The sequence below is a fragment of the Xyrauchen texanus genome, chromosome 33 (genome assembly GCF_025860055.1).
Source record: "Xyrauchen texanus isolate HMW12.3.18 chromosome 33, RBS_HiC_50CHRs, whole genome shotgun sequence".
In the NCBI taxonomy this organism is placed as follows: Eukaryota; Metazoa; Chordata; class Actinopteri; order Cypriniformes; family Catostomidae; genus Xyrauchen; species Xyrauchen texanus.
Genome location: NC_068308.1, coordinates 35,138,420 through 35,163,493, shown reverse-complemented (window position 1 = coordinate 35,163,493; position 25,074 = coordinate 35,138,420). Strand labels below are relative to the sequence as shown.

Sequence of the window (25,074 nt, the reverse complement as noted above, 5' to 3'; positions counted from 1 at the left end):
ACTTGTCAATCAACTTGATAACGTGCATGCGCATTAGCTATACAACCCGGAAACATTTTAAAAAATTCAATCTGAGGTACAATTTACGATACTAGTGTTGTCAGATTTGACTGCTGATTTGAAATTTGTTCTTTGATCATAATCTTGACCAACTGTTTTGGAAATTTCGCCATTCAAGTAGATAGGAGCTGCACGGTCATGACTGGAAATAGCCTCCCAAGAGTATTCCAAACATGGCCGATCAGCTCACGTCACTATATACATTTTTAATCAACTTTAAAGACCAAATAAATTTCAAATAAACACCAGTGTTCGGGAATGCACTTGATCTCAACTAATGCCACAAAAACAGCAGCATGGAAGCTTCCAATTCATAATACTATCAATGGACTGAAATCCCAACAACAGATGAGAACTGTGAATCCAGTTATGTTAGGATTGACTGCTCACAAGAATTCAAGAATTTCAGCAATCTCACCCGAGGAAACAACTAACCCAAACACAACTACACCTTTATCTGAACAGTCATATGCGTTGAACTCAATCAAATGGTTGGATAGAAAATAGTCCACACACATGCATTGCATGTATTTATATTCATGAAATGATTTATTATTTTACTCTGTAAATAAATTGAATAAATTCCGAGTTGCATTTTTGCACCATTGAAGGACACTTTGGGAAGGGGGCTTTATTAGAGGGGCCAATCCAAACAAAAAATAACTAAAGGCAGATATTGAAGGCTGAAGCCGATGGGCACTTCAAGGATGGGATTTTGTCATTTTCAATCACATGATTCTGGTGGCACATCTTAATAATTCATTTTAAAACCTGAGGTAAACCCTTCAATTGTTTTCATGCACCCAAGGACTACACACAAAATATATAAAAAAGGTCCTATACCTATATTTGGACACATTTTTATTAATTAATTAATCTGTTTTTATGTGGCTTGTTGTATGCATCACAGTAGTTTACTGGTGAAATGAAAACTAGAGGCACTACAACAATGCCTTTTATTGCCTTTCACACAAATCACAAAGAAAATGGCAGATAATCAGTTCATCAACAATTGCTTTTTGCCCTGTTCCTCACACAATGCTAATGTGGCAGGGCGGAGGGCGGGGCCGGGTCGTGATCCTACACACCCGGTCCTGTATTAGGCTACTTAAGCCTCCGTGAGGGATAAAGGTCGACTGCAGGGGATTGTGCGGGAGAGAGAGATCGTTTACGGACCGTAAACGATCTCTCTCTCCCCCACGATACTCTGCAGTCGACCTTTATCCCTAATACGGGACCGGGTGTGAAGGATCACGACCCGGCCCCGCCCTCCGCCCTGCCACAGCTATCTTATGACATCTAAACACTTTTACTATAGTGCATGACTTGTAAGGTGAAACACTAAAACATTTGCATACTGTACACAACCAACTACATTTACAAGTTTGTTCAAGCACAATCAAATTTGCCATGCAACGAATCCTAAAAACACGAGAGTAGGCAAATGAGTCAAAAGTGTCAGAGAGGCACCATACAATTACGCAATTGTGTTTTTTTTCTCTCACATTTGCTTTTTACGACACTGTTGGATAGGTTCAGGTTTAACATTTAGGGTAACACTTAGTTGGGGAGAACTGCTGTTTTACAATGCTATAAGGACATTATTGAAATTCATATTTAATTTGTAAGGTATTGTTGCCTTTATTCTATAGCTTGATTGCATTTTAGTAAATATAATTCCCATTTATGGATTTTTAAACATGCAAATAAAAATATATATATATATAAAAAGATGGTTATGGTCGTCAATGACTCTGAATGAATCTGTTGAGGCGGTGCAGAGGGATATTAGGCTTTACACTGGATTTGAGAGAGAGAGTTGCTCTTCAATCAGAGTGTTGATGTTATGATTGTGTTCCTGATTATAATTAAAACACCCCTTCCATTTACCCCCCACCCCCTCTCTGTCCATAGCTTCTGGCTCACAGCTGTGTTCAATCAATGGCAGCTGGTCTCCAATAGCGATATATTCACACACCGTTGTGAGTTTCTTTATTGTATGATCGAAGAACAGCAGGCTACAGATTTCACATCATAATGGTTTAGGTTTAAAATATCAGCATTGACTTCTGCTCCTAAATCTGTATTATTTACAGCACAGCAGCAATGTTAAATATAATTATTAGAACATTATATTTACATTAGAAAAACTAATAATAATGGGATGTTTCTTTAACTATGGGCATTTTTGGCAGTGTGAACTCAAGACGAATCTCCCTTAAAACATAATCTGATTTTCCACTATAATTGGGCTGAATGGGAGCCATTCGGTGCCAATCCGGGCCAGTTGGCACAATTCCGTTTTTTTTTTCACTGTGACCCTATAATATACGTAGTGTAACAAATAAGTCAGTTGGCGACAGCGTGAGAAGCAAACATTTGAGTGAATACATTATGGTGGATGATTTTTTGTTTTCACTGGTTTTTACTCTGCTAAAGCACATGGAAGTCATGTCCTCTGTCGCAAAAGGGAAAGCAACAAGAAAAAGGCGAGAGATTTACCATCATTTGCTGAGGGGTTGTGTATGCCAAAGGACTCAAATGCACAGAAATGTCAAAGTTCCTAACCTAGCTAAGAAGGACTGTGATGAGGAGGAGGGCGTGGCCGGGCCATGAGGGTGCACAGCCGGCGCTTAATCAGATGATCAGCGGGAGTGCGAGATAAGGGGGGGCTCGGAGATGCCAGTTCGAGAGAGAGATGCATATGTGTGTTTATGTTGGTTGAGTTTGATTTTAAAATGTACATTGACTGTTCAGCCTTTAACTGTTACAAGGACATTTATTGACAAAATATTATCATTGAATAATATTATGGTATATTATTTGAGATTTAATGAGCTATCTAGTGTAATCTACCTTCCTGATGAAAAATGTGTGTAGAAATAATATACTACTATGCTAGTTAAAATCATGAAGATCCACCAAACATACTCTATTTTTATTAATTGTTTTACCTCACCATAGGGAACTTTGCCAGCTACCTAGAAACAAAAAAATTACCTTGGCGTTGACACATGCTAAAGCCATTTCACCAACATGGTTGAGCAAAGTTAAAGAAATGTTCTGGGTTCAATACAAGTTAAGCTCTATCGAAAGCATTTGTGGCATAATGATAATTACCACAAAATTTCAACTCCTTCCTCCTTTTCTTTGAAAAAAGCAAACATTGAGGTTCCAGTGAAGCACTTACAATGGAAGTGAATGGGGGCCAATTTTTTCACATTAAAATACTCACTTTTTCAAAAGTATAACCACAAAACGTGGTTAAAATGATTTTAGTGTGATAAAATCAGTTACTAACCTTTTCTGTGTAAAGTTATAGCCAGTTTTACAACTTCGCTACCATGACGATGTAATGTCAATAAAGCCTAAAACCCTTTAACGGCTGTAAAAAGTGACAATTTAAGCAACTTTACAGCTCAAACAACTTTTAACAGAAGAATTAGTGTAAGTGTTTTCATAAAATTATAATCTTTACATTTCTGCCATTAAACCCTCCAAAAATTGGCCCCCAGTAACCTCGATTTTTTAAATAATTTTCAATGGTAATTAACATTATGCAAGAAATGCTGTTGATTGAGCTTAACTTGTATTGAACCTGGAACATTCCTTTAAGCAATATTAGCTAACCATGCCAAACCATGCTCAAGTGGAAATGCTACTCATGGTGGCCAAACAATGTCATTTCCAACTAATTTCAATTTATGCATTGTGTTTAATAACATTCTGTGGTGGGGGGCCTGGGTAGCTCAGCGAGTAAAGATGCTGATTACCACCCCTGGAAATCGAATCCCAGGGCATGCTGAGTGACTCCAGCCAGGTCTCCTAAGCAACCAAATTGGCCGGGTTGCTAGGGAGGGTAGAGTCACATGGGGTTACCTCCTCGTGGTCGCTATTATGTGGTTCGCTCTCGGTGGGGTGCATGGTGAGTTGGGCGTGGATGCCGCAGAGAATAATGTGAAGCCTCCACACTCACTATGTCTCCGCGGTAACAAGCTCAACAAGCCACGTGATAAGATGCACGGATTGACGGTCTCAGACGTGGGGGAAACTGAGATTCGTCCTCCACACCACCATGAGGACTCAGAGCACACTGGGAATTGGGCATTCCAAATTGGGGAGAAAAAAGGGAGAAAAAAATGCATAAATCAATAAATAACATTATGTGGTGGAAATAACTATTTAAACATGATTGGACTATTAGTAGAAAAATAATTTGTGTGGTGGAAATTACACACCACAATTGTCGTAGTTTCTGTAAAAACTAATATAAATAATTTTAGACAACACTCTCCTAAAAATAAGGGTACTGTTCAAGGCCGTCACTGGGGTAGTTTTGGATTCACTCTTGGTTTGGATTGACATTTGTACCCATTAGGAGACAAAATTTAATTTAATTTGTATTTAATGTTTTTCCCAGAGGAATAAAACAGACTTTATAAATGTAACTTTAAAAGTATGTAGTAGGCCATTTGGGAACACCGGGAGTGGTGGTGGTGTAGTGGGCTAAAGCACATAACTGTTATTCAGAAGGTCACTAGTTCGATCCCCCACTGCCACCACCATTGTGTCCTTGAGTAAGGCACTTAACTCCAGGTTGCTCCGGGGGATTATCCCTGTAATAAGTCGCTTTGGATAAAAGTGTCTGCCAAATGCATAAATGTAAATTAAATGGAACAATAATGTTCCCAAAACAAAATTCATCTTGAGGTAGTTTTAAAAATGTAATATTTTATAATTAAGTTTCATATTTTAAGATGAAGTGTATGGATCTAGGACAAGGGTAAAAAAATCTAATTTATGTATAATAGTGGTAAATATATATATATAAATTATAAAAAAAACACGATGAAAGCATGGTAAAAAGTTGTCATCACAGTTTTAATGTGACCTTAACAACAAAAATGAGGAAAAAATGATGCTTCATTTTAAAATATTTTATCAAAACCAACCTCTGGGAGATAAAAGTGCTCATAATTGAAGATACACACAATGGAGCATTGTTGGGAATCACAGACAAAGACAATAAAACCTATCCGAGACAACTGACATACCACAGAAAAAGATAAAGTAAGACAAAGTACAGGGGGATGATAACATTAGAGCATAGAAATGATATAGCAAAAAGAGAATGAGGTCTTGTGTTGCCTGAAGCGAGTATTTTCATGGCCTGCTGTGATTTCTCGTGTGGACCCTCTGCTGATATCAAACTACCGAAGGAGAGATGGGGAAACAGTGGGTCAAACAACCCAGGGCAAAAGAGAGACAAAAAAGATAGAAAGAGGACACTAATAATAGCAACTAAGTAGAACACATTGCGGTATGGAATGATAATCGGTCTATATTGTTATAGACAAAGATACTGTATAATAGATATAATGGTGAAAAAATTGCTACCCTGATAAAACTTGTACATTGTCTATAATTTCTATTCGGCATGTGCGTTTTAATATGTTCACATCATTTTTAGAGTGTTATCTTATCTGCAATATGTTGCAATTCAATACAATATATTCCTGTCTAATGACAGAACTACATATTGTTGACTAGTCTGTGGATTGCCTGAATATAGCCTTGTTTATACTTTAACCTGGCACCGCAACGTGTCTTGTGTGCGCTGATCTCAGCATTTCGAGACATTTATCCTTGACGTACATCGCAGTTGCGCTCTTCTCCAAATGACAGGTGGCAGTGCAGAGAAAATATCAGCTAATCCAGCAAGAAACAATAGTGAAGAAGTGCTTTGCTGAACTTTACATATACCAAGGGTGCTTCTCATTTCTTAAATTGTGCATCTTCCTTTCCTTATTTCCTTTCCTCGCTTCCTAGCTGATTCATTAATATTTTCATAATAAAACCTAATAATTCAAGATGCACTGTTAAAGTATTTGACAACTGTGGTTGATTTAAACCACAAAGGTGAAATATGAATTAAAACTGTTGTGTCAGATATGAAGGGGGAGGAGAATTTGTGCGTGTGTCAGGTGCTTCAGCCAAAAAGTGCTTCCTCGCTCAAGCATCCTTGGGAAGCTTCATCCATCCTCGGTCCTCACCTTCTCATAGTGCATTTAGAGAATTGATTCGTCCAGTGTCTGGGTCATAGGCTCTAGGACGTAGGAGTGAGGAAACGAGGATGCACACACCAAGGCAGGTATGATAATAAATGTCGCTGGTCATATGAAAGAGGCAAACAAAACGCAAACTTTCATAAAGAACTATTTATAGGCTTTTTACACTGTCTGTGGCTAAACTCAAACACTAAGTTTACTGTTAAGATATTAGTTTTATATTTTAGAGCCTGTTCAGTATTAAAACTTTGACATCTAAAATATTTGAACTTTATGAACTTTACATTTAAACACACATACATGACTTCTCGAGGGCTAATTAGCCTGATTAGGGGGCGGGTGCGCGGAATCACAACCCGGCCCCACCCACCACTTAATGTATTGTTTAGACCTTTTTATTCAGTGAACAAAAGGTAGTGGATTAATAGGCTTGATTGTCTTTCAACACAAGAACAACTAAGGAGCTGCAACAAGTAATTTCACTATGAAAACGTTGTCCTTTTATTTGAAGTAGTTTAACTCTTCACACATCTGCCCTGCACCTTTCCTCGTATTCATCCAGTGGGATTGAAGAATTGCACACTAGGGCTGGAGGATAGGATGATATCGACGAGGTCTTACAAAGATCCCAATGCCGATTCTGAACAGACATGTTCGACAATATCAGGAAATGCAAAACCATGGATCTGGGAAGTCGGTAAATATATTAAGCAGTGACCAGGGTGCGAAACTAGCACCCGCCACCCGCCAAATGCAAGGAGGCTGAATCCAGTTTGCGAGCTCCTCATCCCAATGTATCTCATGCATGGGATATTTTGCTCATCTACCCGCCAGTGTTGGGTGTAATGCATTACTAAGTAATTAATTACTGTAAATTACTTTTTCATTGAAAAAAGTAAAGGAACTACTCTTAATTTTTCAGTAATTTAATTACAGTTACTTCTGATGTAATTATGTTAAATACTTTATAGACTACAATTCTGGGTTACTGACCAGAAGATCGTGGGTTCAAGCCCCAGCACCGCCAAGATGCCACTGTTGGGCCCTTCCTTGAGCAAGGCCCTTGACCCCATCTGCTCCAGGGGTGCCGTATCATGGCTGACCCTGCACTCTGACCCCAGCTTAGCTGGGATATGTGGAAAACAAATACATTTCACTGTATATATGCAAAAATGTATGTATAATGTGTGATCAAAATAAAGGCTTCCATAAATAAAGGCTTCTATTTACAATTGAAATGTAACATCTAAAGTTCAAATATATGTTTTCTAATTTAACACTACCCCTTTAAATTCTTTGGCCAGTTCATGAACAATTTATTTGAATTTATATGATTTATTTGAAAGAATTAAAAGAACAATTTCATGTCTATCCTTGATAAGAGTTTTAGAAAGTAATTAGTAATAAGTAATGCAATTACTTTTCAGACATTAAGTCATTAGTACAGGAATATAATTACACTGTAGAAGATGTAATTAGTAGTTAGTAATTCATTACTTTTTTAGAGTAACCCAACACTGTTACCCGCAACATGCGGGCGACCTGCTACAAGACGTCTCAGAGAGACACATGACAAGAAATGGTGTTAGTCACAAAGACATGCACTTGAAGAAACACACTTTATTATATTTTTAAAAACGGATAAAAGAAAAGCCGTCAATAGCTGTGTTTCCATCAACGCTTTTTTAAACGTGTGGCAGGGCGGAGGGCGGGGCCGGGTCTTTTGTTTCAGTTTACGATACAAATAATAGTTTAATTTTAAACTCAAACAAAAGACAAACACACACATGACGGACATGTCCGTAAACTATCTCCCTCTCCCGCACGATCCTCTGCAGTCGACCTTTATCCCTCTCGGGAGGCTTGATTAGCCTAATACGGGACCGGGTGTGTAGGATCACGACCCGGCCCCGCCCTCCGCACTGCCACAACGTGTTTTAGGATACTGCATAAAATCTGCTGGATGGAAACACCAAGATGTGAATAAAATCTGCAAAATGCACATGGAAAACATATACTCTCGCTTGCAGTGGATACATTTTTTATTTTATAAGAATAAATGCACATAAACTATGATGGAAACACATTTACAGAATACACTCCTATTGAATTGAACAGGAATATAAGATGCACATTAAACAAACAGGTGACTGAATAATTCAATAACTGGATGAATCATCGCATCTGAATTGTTGCCTTAAAAATCCAAAGCCTGCATAGAGTTTGAAGAGCAAATAAGTTAAATACAAACTTGCACTTTTCCCGAAGGTCTATTGATACTTTTAAAGAATATCTTATAGATCCACATCGCAAAGTCATGATGGTGGAACACACTCCCAGAACTGTATGACGTGCAGTCCAGTCATGAAATGAGTTATTAAATTGTTTTGTCTGTTTTATTAAAAAGAGACACACACAGTCACTACAATTTCCCCAGAAGTGACAATTTTGTTCTTTTGAATGCAAGGGATGGAAACGTGGCTTTACCTGCACAATGTTTTTTGCGATATTCTGATTTTTTAAATAAATTAAATCCACAATTTGGATGGAAACATACTACTGCTTGTGTCTGATTCGCTGTTTGTTCAGAGGCGTGCAGCGCGAGCTGGAACAGTTCTCGTGTAGCAGGCGCATGCAAAGAGTTTTCACTCATTTTTCTCTATTTCTTTCATCTGAACTGTTCATATAATCGGATATCTCAATATTTTTTAAGGCAATTATTATATATTTTTTACATATTGCTCAGCCCTAGTGCACACTACATGAAAAGTAAAAAAAAAAAAATGCCATGTGCATGGCCGTGTGAAACAGGAGCTTTGCAGAAGCCAGGCGAATGCAGTGATGACATCACATTGTGCATGAAAACCCTCATGAACAGTTGCTGTGTCGAGTATAAACCAGGCTTAACTAGTCACAGATAAATGAAAATTCTGTTATTATGTACTCACCCTAATGACTATGGCACAGGTTAGACATCAGTAACATCAAACATCATTGGTTCTTGCTTGTCTAACGTCCAACCAGCGCCATAGTGTTTACATATCCGCCACATACTCAGCTCATCTATGATTTGATTTGAGAGTGAATAATGACTTAAATTTCATTCACATAAAATGTGGTTTATATAAAATGAATTCATACATTCAGGCCACGTTCACAATAGTCTACTTTTGTTTGAAAACTCGTTTTCAGTTTCCGAACTTTTTCGATGTGACAATGGAGAGAATTTTCAAGTTTCTTGGAATGAAAAAGAACATAGTACAAGTCCTGAAGAGTCGGCATGTGAACCAAAAGTGTCATAGAATCACAACAAAATGACGTAGTTGCTGCAGCAATTGAGTTTTTCCATGTCACATTTGATTTTTATGACACTATCGGTTAGGTTTAAGTCTAAGGTTTAGGGTAGGAAGGTAGGTTTTGTTGAATTAAAACTCTATAGAGCATTTAACTTAAAAACCTCATCTGTTTGGGGGAACATTTAACTTGATTTTAGCACCACAAAGTGGATATTTCATCTCTTACTTTGTCTAATTGAGTGTGTGTGACCAGCTTAAACCCAAAGCAGTGTACTGTCATTACACGACACTAAATAAAGAGGCGAGAAAGGTGTCATACATGTTTGCTTTCTGTGTTCCCTGAATGTTTTTTCTGAATGCTCAACTAATGCGTGTACATGACTGCCAAAATTCTGCCAGCCTCTCTTATGTTTTCATGAAATATAAATAAAAGTTTGGAAAGATCAGACACTCACCCATGAAAGTGCTCGCACACAGTCACAGACAGGCTAAAATTACACTCATACCGCCGCAATTACAATGCAAACAAGTCCCTCTAAACTCTCATGCATATTCATTCAGTGTTGCGAGCCAATTTTCACTATTCTTTAGCAGCTGAAGGTGCGAGGGCGACTCAGAGATGATGTTTTCTGGTTGCCTGCTTGTTGTGTCAGGAACGATCGCACAGCACCTGCGGAAAATTACAGTTTTGATATCGGAATGCGGTTAAAAGTGAGAAGATCCTACTTTATTGTTTTGCTTAAGTCTCCAGCTTCAGATTTTTATCCAGAGAAACAGATGCTAGCAATCTCACATGTGTCTCCTCTAGAGTTTCAGAAGAGAACTTAAAGGGGTAGTTCACTCACTTGACTCTCTTTTATCCATCTTTTCTCTCTTCTGGTATGTCTATAGCCATTTTGGAGGTCAACATGAATCTCTGAACACGAGTATAGATGAACTTCTCTACACAAGTTTAGTGGTCTAAATCACTGCTGCCTTCCATCTGGTACACATTTGATGAAGAGATGGTGATGGAAGGGAACAAGCGAGAGAGAGAGGGAGAGATGGAGGGAGGAAGGAGGAAGGAAGGAGGGAGGAAAAGAGAGAAGGGAATCTCCTGTCTTTCTCATTACAGAAGGAGGACACTGCCTCTGAGACAAAATCCATCTGTTACTCTCTGCAGAGAGCCATTTTCACTCTGACAGTCTATTTACCTTTAAAACTCTCTTCATCTCTCTTTTTCTCTCCCACTCTCTCTCTCTCTCTCATTCCCTTGCTGCATTGCAGCACACGTTGAGTTATGGTTTCACTTATATCCTGTAGCAACAAAAAAAGCTCTTTATTGGGTAATGCTGGCCCAGCCAAGAGTTCTTAGGAGTAAAACTCCACTTATGTGGCTTGCATGATACAGGAACAACATTCTGTGTACAAAGCACAGTAATGTTGAATTTATTTTTGCAAATGTAATAGGGTGATTCTCTCAAAACCTGAATTAAAAATTAAAAGTGTCCTTTTTTTGTTTTATACTCAGTATACTGAATATTTTAACTTTTTTATTTAATTATTTGGGGTTAAATGAGAATCATCCATTATTTGGATTTACAAATATGTATTTAGATTTTCAACTATATATTCCAATATATATATATTCCAAATGTTCCTGTTTGTCCCCCATAGTGTGATATTGCTTTTATGTTAAAGTTAACGATAACTAACTTCTTAGTATTTTAGACACCATATCATCAGGTTAGTCTATTTTTCCTTCATTAATGAAAATACACTCACTGACCACTTTATTAGGAACACCTGTACATCTACTTATTCCTGCATTTATCCAATCAGCCAACTGTGTGGCAGCAGTGTAATGTATACAATCATGCAGGTACATGTCAGGAGCTTCAGTTAATATTCACATCAACAATCAGATTGGGGTAAAAATGTGATCTAAGTGATTTTGACCATGGCATGATAGTTGGAGCCAGACTGTCTGGTTTGAGTATTTCTGTAACTGCTGATCCTCTGGAAATTTCACACACAGCAGTCTCTAGAATTCACTCCGAATGGTGCCAAAAACAAAAAAACATCCAGTGAGACGAAAATGCCTTGTTGATGAGACAGGTCAATGGAGAATGGCCAGACTTGTTTGTACTGACAAAAGCTACAGAAACTCAGATAACCGCTCTGTACAATTGTAGTGAGCAGAATAGCATCTCAGAATGTACAACACGTCGAACCTTGAGGCGAATGGGCTTTCAACAGCAGAAGACCACGTCGGGCACTTTATTAGGACCATAGTGTTCCTAATGAAGTGTTCAGTGAGTGTTGTTCCAAACAAACCCAAAGCAGGATCAATCACTGTATTGCTGAGCAACACAGACTGACAGCCTGTATGGAACGCCACAAACCCTGACAAGCGGACTGATATAAACAGTAAAGCGTCCCAATACTGTTGTATCAACACTTTTGGAACAATGTTCAACCTTTGTCCAATTAGATTAGAGAACTGGAACTAACTGTTATATAAGGTGCATTATAAAGCATTATGAATGCATTAGATTAAATTAAGAATACCTACAGTCAGGGGTGAAAATTTCATCAAAATGTTGGGGGGGACAATAAACATAACAATTCTCAAGAGCAATTTTTGAAGGGGACACCAAGGGTTTTTTTGTTGTTGCCCCGTTTGCATTTGTATTATTTTATTTCTTAAACAATTATTTTAAGAATATATCATTATATTATTTACAATACACATATTTTAATGATATTTTAGGGGGGGACAACCCTCAGATGGGGGGGGGGGGGGGTCAGACCCACCTATGCCTACAGTACATGTTCAGGCGTCCAGTAAGGTGGTACTGTAGTTTCTGATGTTCAGATTAAATTTGTGCAGAAAGTAGGAATTGCCCCATGTGAATGCTACAAATTCACTATAGATTGCGCTTAGAACTCTGCCCAGGATCTCCCAAAAGCACAAGTGCTGTATGTGTGTGGTTGTATGTATGTGTATGAGTGCAAAGGAGAGAGAGGAATATAAGGATTACATATTCTATGAAAAAATATTATCTATGCTGTTTCATATTTTGTTTTGATATACGAGTCTCGGTTGGTCTGACAGTTGAGTCCATTAGAAATACAAATTCTGGCCAAATACAGAATCAGTGAATGCAGTTTTGAAAAGGACAGACACAAAGTGTCATTGATAGTAAAGAAGAAAGAATCAGTGGGTGACAAATTACATCAAAACCTTTTTCCCTGTCTTTTGTCACTATACTCCGTTTCCATTGCGGTGGTTTGTACACTTTTATAGTCTGTACTCAGTCACATTCATTGTATCTTTTGTTTATACATTCAAAGTCAATTTTGTCTTAGCCAAACATTCTATATATCATCTCCTTTTATGTTCCACAGTGGAAATAAAGCTATACAAGAAGGTGGTATGTTGCTAATGATCGTCAATGACACCTTTCTCTCTCTCTCTCTCAATGAAATCTCCCTCTTTCCTTCACATTACCTCACTCATCCATTTAACTTCCTGTTCTCCTGTCTGTGGGCTGAATTAGCACCTCTCTCTCTTCTCTGCTTTACTACATACATTGAGCTGCCTGCTGTGTTGTATGGTCTTTCACACTGTATTCAGGTTGCTAGGAAACAGAATAGCATTCTCAGCTATGCTCATTCAAGCAAAATACAATTTGATGTATAATATGACAATATGTTTGATGTATAATATGACAATATAGATAAGATAGATATAGATACTGTCTAGACTTATAGACCAACACACTCTCATGGCAAAATCCTCAGGATTCGTACAACTTTTCTAAATTTGGCTAATTTGTATGATATCGTGCGACTGCACTGAATTCCTACGACTTTTGCTGGACATCGTTTCCAACTAATACGTGACAATAACTTTAACACGACACACAACAGCTTCCCATCATGTTTACACACTCTACTGATTGGTTAAGTTTAGATAAGGGGTTTGGGTGAGGGCATAATATTAATAAGTATGTCCTTAACTCCTCATGTGCAGAACTCGCACTTACCTCCGCATTAGACATGCGAGAATTTGCATTTGATGAAGTCGTATGAGTTTATGCGAATAATATTGTGCGAGACCATACGAAATAGCCAACTCTAAAATTATGTACGACTTCTCATGAGAACGGATTGGATAGACAGACACAGAACGACATATAAAATGACAGAACGAACAACAGAACAGCAGATAGACAGACAGACAGACAGACAGACAGATAGATAGATAGATTAACTGCTCTTTAAAACACGCTCCTGATTTAGTTGTCAAATAAACATTGTCTGTATAGTTTTTCCTTTAAATTAAACATACACTGAGGCATTTTTCATCCTCAGATCTTTGAAACACTGCAAGTTGTGTCTTTCTATATATCAGTGTAAGTTAAAATAGGTTATTACTACACACAGTGATGTGTCCTGGGGTGGCGAACTTTCCCAGGCCTAAAGAATATTTGATTTCAGGTTTGTTTTCTCTCAGCTACTCAGAGTTCAGCTTGGGCCACAGGGAAACTCCAAGAGGCATCCGATCTGTGCCTGTGGAAATAGAAACAGTGTGGCTGGTTTTTAAGTAAAGAGAACACACATATCGCCTCAGGTCAGTGCTACCCAACATGTGCCCTACAGGTTGCATGGCAATATATTTTGGATATACCACATACCACACATAGTCTACTTATTATTATGAAAAATACTGTTAAATTATTTTTTTATTTTTTTACTTTAATAAGTATGAGTTGTGTGACTGAAGGGATCCTGGTTTGGGGCACTTGAGCATACCTAAGTTGGGTAGCCCAGCCTTAGGTGGTGGCTTTCTGTAAAGACCTCTCCCCGATGTCCTGCTTAGTATCAAACATAACATAGAAATAGCCCGTGAACTGTTAGATTCGCCATGCTTGTGCCCTTTGGAATCCTAATGATTCATAGAGGTCCATATATAAACTGTGAAGTCGCATCGTGAAGTCAAATGAAAACAATCAGGAACGATACTATTGATTAGGGATGGCACGATCCAATACCTGGATTGGTACCGGCTCCGATACTAGGGTTCTCCATAGTCAGATTGGCCTATCGTCAGCCTGTGAGATTGCAATACCTGATATGATCATGGGGGGTTTACGTTCAAACCGACGAACACAGGTATGCCGGTTAAAAACCGGTATGCCGATCCCCGAGATATCGTCTATTGGCACAACCCCATTCGATACTGATGTTTTTAGACGGATCAGGTATCGGTCCGACGAGCCCGATCCAAATCCGATACTGTGTGTTAGACATGTTCGTCACTGTCAAGCTCCAACAATGACATAAAAGAACCATAAAAACACCATTAAAGTAGTTAATATGACTCGTGCATTTTATTCAAAGCCACTTGAAGACATGTGATAACTCTGTGAATCACAAAAGGCTGCATTTAATTAAATATTAATGTATTATTTAAATACATTTTAAAAAAAGTAAATATTTTAAATTCACGCATTGTGCCAGTGCACAGTAAATGGCGCTGCTCTGTTGACACACAAACACTTGCGGCTATTTTTAGCATGCACAATATTTGAGAGCTACTTACGAACTAATTCTCAGGTGTAGATGCAATTGTTCGGTTCACTTATATTATGCATTTACAACAGCACTGGATGTGCATTTAACCAGAATTTGAATAAGAAGCGAATTAAACAACTGTGAACTTGCCTACAAACAGACACATGCAGGAATTTCTGGAGAGTTCAGAATGTCAAAATAAAAGCCAGAGGGTTTTAAAGTTAAAGGGGCACGATTGAGAAATAAAAGTCAATAATAATAATACTAATCATTTAGTATTCATTTATTATTATTATTATTGCTTAAAACCTCTAACAATATTTATGTTGAATGGGTTCCAAAACTGTGAATGAAAAGTGAACTGATGTCTTACAACTAAACTGAACATAAAATATATCTGCATCCTTTAAAATCCAGATAAAACATTTAAGAAATAAAAAATGATCTTTGCACACAGCCACTGTCTGTAGAAAAGATGTGTCATAGACTGTGTCAGTACATTCTTACAGGAATAATTCACCCCAAAATGATTTCAAATGTCATATTTTACTCACCCTCAGAATAGGCAGAGTGCTTTTATCTTAAATGGAGACTGGGGCCATCAATCTCCAAGATGATATATGTATATATATATATATATATATATATATATATATATATATATATATATATATATATATATATATATATATATATATATCCCTTCTTCTTTGAGTTCCATGGAAGAAAGAAAATCATATGGTTTGCAAATAATGATTAAAATAAAAAAAATGGGTGAATTATTCCTTTATAAACAAAGATTTCAAAAAGATTTCTGGTGGAACTCTTTCCCTGTTAATGGATGAAAACGCCAATAACTATTGAATCACCAAAGAAACTGTATAGTGCTATATAGAAAGCTCAAGAACCCTATATTTGCAATTATACATTCGGCAGATGCTTTCATCCAAAGTGAAAATCCGTGCATTTAAGGAATACATTTTATAGTACAAAATATAGCAAAAATGATGCACTGCTAAGGCAAAATGCAGTATCAACACATTTTCTCAAAATTTTGTTATGACTGAAATCAGGTCTCTTAGACTATGATATCTCCTGTGACAGATAGGTTTTGCTCAATTATGCTAAGATCAGGTAAAAAAAAAAAAAAAAAAAGGGAGACTATTATATAATTCTAAATATTATTTTATTTGTTTTGCATTTGCATTTGGCTTTGTAGGGCAGAATCCTTTAAAATGAGAAGAGAGAACCAAAGGCCCTTCAAAGAACCATTGAAAAACCTTTATTTTGAAGAGTGTACAGTTGTAAAATGTAAATATGAATAAATAATTTCCTAAAATAATTACCAAAAGGCCAAGTGGCATGGCAGACTGTGTGTTTAGTGTCTCAAGGTTCACAGTAGCAGAAAATAACTACCTCTCCCTTTGTCACTTTAGCACTCTCAAAACTGCCTTTATGTATCACTGTTGCTTTATCTATCTGTTTCTGATCTTCCACAGTTTGTAGTCATGGTGTGTATGTGTTTTGGCTGTGTGCATGGATGAGTGTTATTACAAAGTAATTAGTGTGAATGCACGTTTCGCCTGCAGTGTAATTTACTGTGTGATGTGTGAAGTGGCTTTTCCATCCCATGAGTGTATGGGGAGAGTATTTGGTGTGTGTGTGTGTACAGATGATCTTATTTAGCTTTAGTAATGAAATGTTTATCATGGCCGCCTTTTTCCTCTGTACCCTCAATCAGAAGGTCACACCACTCTGACAAGACTCTGAAATAATGAGGGAAAAAACATCATCAGACTATTTGACACCTCTGTGTTTGAGAGAAAGAGTACAGACTTGTATAAAAGGAAAGTTAGAGAAAGGTTAAAGGAAAGGAAGAAAAGAGAAAGGAAAGAAAAGGAAAGGAAGAAAACAGAAAGGAAAGGAAAATAAAGTGAAGGAAAGGAAATAAAGTAAAGTAGAATAAATTAAAGGAAAGGATTTGTATGGGTCTATGAGAGTGTAACATGTTGTGACTTCACACTGGAAAAGAAAAAGGGAAGTGAAGGGAAGGGAAGCAAAGGAAAATGAAATAGTATGACAGTGGAACATGTGACTTCACATTGTAAAAGGAAAAAGAAAATAAGAGGAAAAAATAAGAGAGAGGAACACGCTGTAACATCACATTGGAAACTGGAAGAGAAGGACAATGAGCCGAAAGGGAAAACAGAAAGGAAAGCATATGGGACAGCATGGAACATAAATCTAAAGGGATCTAAATTCCCCAGCAGTGCCCCCTGGAGTACGTTATTTGTGCATATGACACTGCACAACCTGGGGGCAGAGTGTGAGTATTTAAAAAATATATATATTTTTATTTTATTTAAAATACTGTATATAATATAGTAAATGTGATCAAATGAGTTATGTCTGCTGTACTTTTTTGTTATATTTATTTAATTTTTATAGCTATAAAATAAGAAGTAAACAAATCATAAAAGCAGTCTGGTTTGCCAATGCACTGTTTGACATCTCAGACAGTGTGTGTGTGTGTGTGTGTGTGTGTGTGTGTGTGTGTGTGTGTGTGTGTGTGTGTGTGTGTGTGTGTGACAAGCGCAAATGAAAACAGAATTTCTTTGTGCGTTGGATAATCATGATCGATCAGCTTGTTTTCACTGTGAGTATACAAGTTTTAAACTGTTATTGTGGTGCTTTTGTGATAGTTTGGCTGTCAGTTTCAGAAAACAAACTTATTATATGCCTCAAAAGACTGTTTGAGTTGCTGTTTGTGTGAATGAAAACCGCATCTGCACCTAATAAGTAGACGTGGCTGAGTGCATGGGAAGATCGCATTTACATTTATTCATTTGGCAGATGCTTTTATCCAAAGCGAACATGAGCGAATCTTCTTAAGGAGACAGTGGTACGAAAAGTGCCATACTGCAAAGTTTCACTATCATCAGAACAGTATACAAAACAGATTTAAGTGCAACAAGAATTGCAATAAGAATGTTTTTTTGTTTTTTTTTGTGACCGGTTAAGTGCTCATGGAAAATATGTGTTTTAAGTAGTTTTTTGAAGATAGAGAGTGAGTCAGCTTCATGGATTCAGTTGGGAAGGTCATTCCTCCAACTTGGTATGATGAAACTGAAAGTCCGGGAAAGTGTTTTGGTGCCTCTTTGTTCTGGTACGACAAGGCAACGTTCCTTAGCCGACCGCAGGCTTCTGGTTTAGATATGATGGCTGTGCATATACAAGCTGCAAACTGTTATCGTGGTACTTTGGTGACAATTTGACTGTTTGATACATAAAATAAACATATTATGTACTTGAAAAGACTCTTTGAGTAGCTGTCTGTTTGACGAATGACAACCGCTACTAATATTAACAAATGGCAGCACGCATCGGAGGAAGATCACATTTTTTTGTACTGACTGTGCATATAAGAGCTGTAAACTTTTTATCATGATACTTTTTTGAGGAGTTGGATTTATGCATATAAAATATACTTATTCTGTGGTTTAAAAGGCTGTACGAGTAACTGTTTAACCGAATATTATTCACAGACGCTTGACCAGTACAGCCTATATCGGCGTGAAAGCCGATTTTAATCCGAAGCTTGTAATGTAACTGGCTGTTGCAGAAGCACATATGTGTGATGTTACACATGAAAGGGTTAACTATGTTGTATCTCTCTAATAACTTGTTCTGCCATGCACATTGACAGGGGAGGGAAGCTCATGGGAAATCACGAGGAAAGAAATAGAGACCAGATAAAGATGGACAAATGCTAAGAGATTTCAGAAATGCCAGAGAGGGTGCAAGTGATAAACGAGGTGATATCCCCTTTGGAGTGGTAAACAAATCAGTTTTATGAATATAATACTTAGGATATAGAAAGGGAAGGAAGTAATGTTAATAAAGGAAAGGAGGAAAAGGAAAGAAAAGGAAGTAATGGTTAGGACAGGAAAGGGATGATATACATGGAGAAGAGAGGGAGAAAAGAAGACACCATCAGAAAAAGAAAGGAATAAAAACTGAATGAACAAGAAAGAAAAGGACAAAATATGGAAAAGGAAAAAATAAGGAAGTACTGTTAATAAAGGAAAGGAAATAAAATGAAAGGGAAGAAAATGAAGAAATGGTAGTGAAAGGAAAGATTCACGTGGTTAAGTGTGGGAGAGGAGAAGACATCATAGAATAGAAAGAACAAAAAAAGCTGCAGGAAACGAGGAAAGGAAAGGCAGGAATGTTATGCAGCAAATTGTAAGGGCTCAAGGAGGATAAGGAAAGGTAGTAACAACAAGAAAGGAAAGGGAGGGAATGAAAGGAATGGAGGGAAGGTAAATAAGGGTAAGAAAGGAAATAAAGGCGTTCAAGGAGAAAAAGAAAAGAAGTAATGCTAATCAAGGTGTTACGTCCCTGTGTGTGTGTGGCTATTTGCCACTGTCTGTGTGTTGTCACCATACAGAGACCTTCCATTGGTTGTTCCTGCTGGAATCCCCGATTATGTCATCAGACCGCCGCCTAAATAAAGCCCACCCCAAACACATTCGAGAGGAAGTTTTTGTTTTTGAGGAGGAAGCTTGTTGTCAAATGTTAAAGTCGTGAATTGTTTAAAGTTACACATTGTCTGTACTAACTTACCTAATTTGTGTTCTTGTTGACTTTGTTACGTCTGATTTTTTTTCCCCTATTGGTCTTCGTTATTTCATTATTCTGTTTGTTATCATGATACTAGGGAAAACGGACAGGTAAGAAGGTAACGTGACACATTGAGCACACATAGGTATTTTTGCGACTGTATATTAACACTAGGTTAGGAGTGAGTGCCACCCTCTGTATGTTTTGGCTAGGAAGAGTAGTTTAATTAGGGCGTCTTGGATGCTGAAGATTTTTTTATTTCTAGGCAGTTTAGAGGTTTACAAGTAGTCAGTGGACTTTTGCTTATTGCGTTTGTTTGGCACCACTCAAGTCAGTCTCCCACCCCCCCCCCGTGTCCTGGTATTATCAGGTATTGTAAATATTGTATATATATATATATATATATTTTTCCACTTACCACTTGCTCACCCTGCACTAGCACCTGTATAATAAATTACTTATGTAAAACCATATTTCTTTAAGTGTCATTTGTTATCCAGCACATCAGATATGTGTTAATGTCATTTAATGCTACTCCCCAATAGCTCTAGACGAAATTGGTGTTGTGAAATGAGGGAAAGAAAAGGATGCAATGGTAAGGAAAGGAATGGGAGGATTACTGTATGGAGGAAAGAGGGTGATAAGAAAACATCAAAGGGAAGAAATGAGGAAAAACTGAATGAACAGTACAAGAGGAGTAAATGAAGATATGCCATCAAAACTTATTGTTATCCCCACTTATGTTTCATTATCCATTCGTCTCTTTTACCGAGACAAATCGCTACTTTCATGACAACAATAAGCATCCTTAACAATCTTGCACAGCAGGATAATCACTTTATTGCAAGCTTTTTTGTCTTCCTAAAAGCGTTTCCCTATCCTCGAAGAGCTGTTTGAAATCACCGTCAACACTCAGCAATAAGCTATGCCGTATTTGTCTTGAACAGACATTGTAACACAACAAACAGAGAGGTCTAAACATTAGCCTCCTGCAGGCACAGACAAATCAGCCTCCTTCATTGCTAGTTTAATTCATGGTATTAATGACTTTCTGTGAACTGTGACACTGCCAGCTTTTAGCATAAGAGTATTAGCTTAATTAAAGGGCTACAAGAAGTAATGAGCTGTCAGCGTACAGACTACGTCTGCCTGTGAACATCTAGGCGAGATAGCCGAGTATTTCTTCTCTATTAGAAGGACTCGTTGTGCAGAGTATAAATTAGAGAAACAATATTGAATGTTTAAAGGTTAAGATGGCTCAAGGGTTTGATTCATGTATTGACATACTGGTTTTCAGAATGTTTTGGTACAAAAGGCCTTTCCGAGGTTAACAAGGTGAAGGTTCATAGATTGATTTATTATGTGACCTCTATTTAACACTGCATGGTCTTATGGGATGACCCATCCAAGATGGTTAATTTTGACGCCATTTAGCATAGACACTGATGTCTGCAGACTGATCTACATGTTGTAAAATGGGATTGGAATAGACAGTATGAAGTCAAGGATTCCATATTTGCTTGTTTTTAGTGGGGAATATACAGTGAACACGCATGTAAATGTTAATATTGTGACTATCATTTGTTGATGGTTTTGTAAACTGACCTTGATCTTGGGAAATATATAAATGCAATGTATTATCATAATTATTATGAGGGGCAAAGCACCAAAGGTATGTAGGAACCTATTGTATCTATAAGTCTTCTTTCTCTTCTTCTTATTCTACATGATTGAATTTTATGGCAGCACATAGAACAGTTTGGAAGAAAGTTATGCAAATTGGCAGACTGATAAGGGATAGTCTGAACTTATTTCATAGCAAATTTGGGATCTCTATCTCTAAGCCCTTAGCGCCACCAACAGCTCAAAGTTGAACTTATGTTTATGTTAATAACATTTGAATCATGAGGCTTAGAAACTAAACTCTACCATGGTTGCAAACCTTCTACCATTTAGAAATTTCAGGAAAATCTTCCTTTTTTTTTTCAAACTCCTCCTAGGCTGTAAGACCATTTTGCACAACATTTGGCATGTATCGTCTAGAGACACTCATGATAAAAAGTTATCAAAAGCTTTTTGATAGACCAAACTGTTCACTTACAATGCATCAACAAATTCAATGGCCAGCTCTCCAAAGAGATCGTTAAGCTATATCTTGGCAGCACCCCAGACATGTGCAGTTTTGACACAGTGCCCCCTACTGTTCAAGAAGTATGCAACATTACTTTTTTTGCTTAAAACTTCTGAATAGTTTGGCCTAAAATCAAGGTCTCTTTAGAACCCTTGATGGCACACAGAGTCAAATGATACCCAAAGTTTCTATGCCTGCCATTTTGAGCATCGGCAATTTACTAGAGCATGTGAAAACAACCATGAAATTACCATGTTGTCAGATCTAAAAACCAAGGTTAATATCATGATATTCTTTTGTTAGTGATTGGACAGACATTAAACAAGATATATGGAAAAGAGGACAGCTATCTATTAATATAAATACTTTGTCAATAGATGGATGGATGGATGGATGGATAGATAGATAGTAAGAGAAGGAGAAATATAAATGTGCATCAATGTATGGGTTTATGTACAGTTGCATATAATTGATATTACAAATATTGTGCTGCAGCTATGGTTTAGTGGTTGTCCATAATCTCCATGTTGAACCATGGTGCTCATGCAGGGATTATAGGTTTGATTCTGTCATTCATTACATCTTAACAATGTCTTCTTTGTACCCAATAATATCTTGTTCACTCTCTACTATTTTAATCAGTAAAAATCTGTATCAATGAAATGACTCAGGAGCAAGAGCTCTCCTTGCATTGCCAAATAAAGACCTGAAGGGGATGTCACATTATAGCTATATGTATAACTAGGCCTGTATGTCGATTGACTGAGGGTGAATCATAAGGCAGAACGCTACTGTTCTCTGGAGAAAATCAAATTCGCCTTGAATCCCACAACCAACTCAGCAAAGTGCTCCAAATTGAATCATACAAGAAGCAAGAGCAGAGAAAAATAATGTTTTCCATTCAGGGCAGACTTTAAAAGCTTTCTTTATCTCTTACTCTATCTACAGCTCTTTTTTTTTTTTTTTTTTAAATCATCCATTTAACTCACTGGCAGTCTAACTGCACACACTTTGTATCTCACTACAACCATATACAACCATCCATTCACACTCAGTAATAAAAGCAACATTATGTCTTAAACATTGAGTGGGTGTTCAGAGTGTACCAAAAAGAAAATAACATGTCTTGAAGAAACAACAGACCCATTGATAATGTTACAAAGCATCTGAAGCCACACCATGCAGTCCGTGCTCCAATAACTTCTCCAGCAGTGGAATCCACCCTAACATTATTAGCATTCATCTACCGCCCCTAATCGCTCTCTCATCTCCTTTCGTCTGGATGACAGCTCGACCCTGGCTCACGGTGGATTTTAAGTGCGGCTGTAAGAAGATAAGCCTTCTAAGCTGCAGACACGCTTGCCTCAACTGCGTCTGCCTCTGTTCGCTGGTTAACGCACATGCAATCTGATGAAGCTTGCATCTGCGCACACAAGCGCATAGTGACTAGAAGCGTTAGTTCACGCAGCACAGCTGGGGATCTACAGCGAACCCAGCTGTACACTCAACAATACTGAATTCTGAATACAGATCTCTTTCACACACATCATGTTCACTTAGTCTCTGATTTGTGCATGATTTAAAATAAAATGTCATCATATTCGGTTGATGCACATAACTTCACTCTACCCTATTCTTTCCATTTAACTGCTTTAAACCCCTATTTTCAGACTCAAGCTTTATTGGCATGGTCAAACAGCTTCACATTGCCAATGCATTTGGTAACATCATTTAAAAACATCCACAATTATACAAACACATTGCTTGCAATTTAAAGAATTAACATTACATATCTAGAATAAATGTAAATAATAAACCAATAATAAAATAGAAATAGAAACATTATGCCACATAACTTCTCTCCCCACGCACACATGCATACGACTATCCAAAACACATTCCTTCATTACAGAATAAGCACTCTATGCCCCATAGGAGTGATAACAATAGAAAATATTCTGCCTTACCTAATAAAGCAAGTCCATAATTGTCTCTGTGCTTTCTCTGTGTGTGGTAAAGTTTCCAAACAGACTCGCTGTCCCATGCGTAACATTGTTACTGCGTGTCCGCACTCCCCTGTCGAGCGTGTGTCGTTCTGCTCCGTTCCGGGTGAGTGTGTGCGTGTGTGTGTGTGTGCATATGTGTGGGAGAATTCTCGCTCACTCCCTCCACTGCAGCGGCTCAGACGAGTCGATAACTCTGATTGGCCAGTTTGCAGCTCGCTGAGTGTCGGTCATGCCTGTGCCAGCTAGCTCTCTCTCTCTCTCTCTCTCTCTCTCTCTCTCTCTCTCTCACACACACACACACACACACACACAAACACACAGCATTCACACACTATTTATTATTAATGCATGTTTGACATTATTTTGATTACCTCCTATCTCAACTTAATATTTTTTTAGATCATATTAATATTATGATCTCTAATATTTCATTTTTACTTCATAACACTGTTTGTTTCTTGCTCTGCATTGTTTGTGTTTTTTTATCTGTAGGGTCTGCTTTTATGTTAACCTGTTTTATTTCCTTCTGACACAATCTTGTGTTAAGGAGACTATTTGAGGAACTATTCCTTTTTTTTTTGGGGGGGGTCATTATTTTCATTACAATTAATCAATTGATACAATTAAGCCTCTCCCCTCCATTTTCATTATTATAATGTCAGTCATTACTGTAGCAAAAAAAAAAAAAAAATTATATACAAATATATATATGTGTGTGTGTGTGTGTGTGTGTGTGTGTGTGTGTGTGTGTGTGTGTGTGTGTGTGTGTGTGTGCGTATGTGTAAATAATTGACCCATCATGCTAGTATTTGTGTTTTACCATTTGTTATATTTAAATAAAATCATTCAAAATATAATGTACTGTAGTACAGTAGAAATTAGAATATTTAAGTTTATTTATGCACTATACATTATGGCTTAAATAAGTAAACAATACTGCATTAGAATAAAGATAATCTACATTAAAAATAAATTAAGTAAAAAAAAATCAAATTTCATAACTTACACACACACAAAAAGTACAAATTAAATAAATAATAAATAATTTATTATTTAAATCAAAACTGATGTATACATTGTGGGCATTTATTGTGTTGTGTGTTTAATTTATGCTGATATGAAATAATAAGTAGAAAAATACAGCCATCTACTGTGTGAATAAATCTCAAAAATAAAATGTCCAGACAAATTACAATAATGAGATTCTCATTACAATTATGCCAAAATTAATAAATAATTGTATATTCTTTCAATCTAAAAGTATTTATACATCATGGTTGTATTTTTATTTATTTTTTGACTGCTTTTAATTTTATTTGTTGATTAAT

At 37.2% G+C, this 25,074-nt stretch overlaps 1 protein-coding gene across 1 annotated transcript in view; it reads right to left on the bottom strand.

The window, feature by feature from the left end:
- Nucleotides 1–23,847, bottom strand: part of LOC127626438 (cadherin-18-like) — a 139,809-nt gene extending 115,962 nt beyond the window's left edge. Inside the window, exon 1 of the mRNA XM_052102208.1 lies at nucleotides 23,708–23,847. The gene's annotated coding sequence lies outside the window, so the exon portion shown is untranslated. The remainder of the gene's footprint in view (nucleotides 1–23,707) is intronic.
- Nucleotides 23,848–25,074: the final 1,227 nt, after the last annotated feature.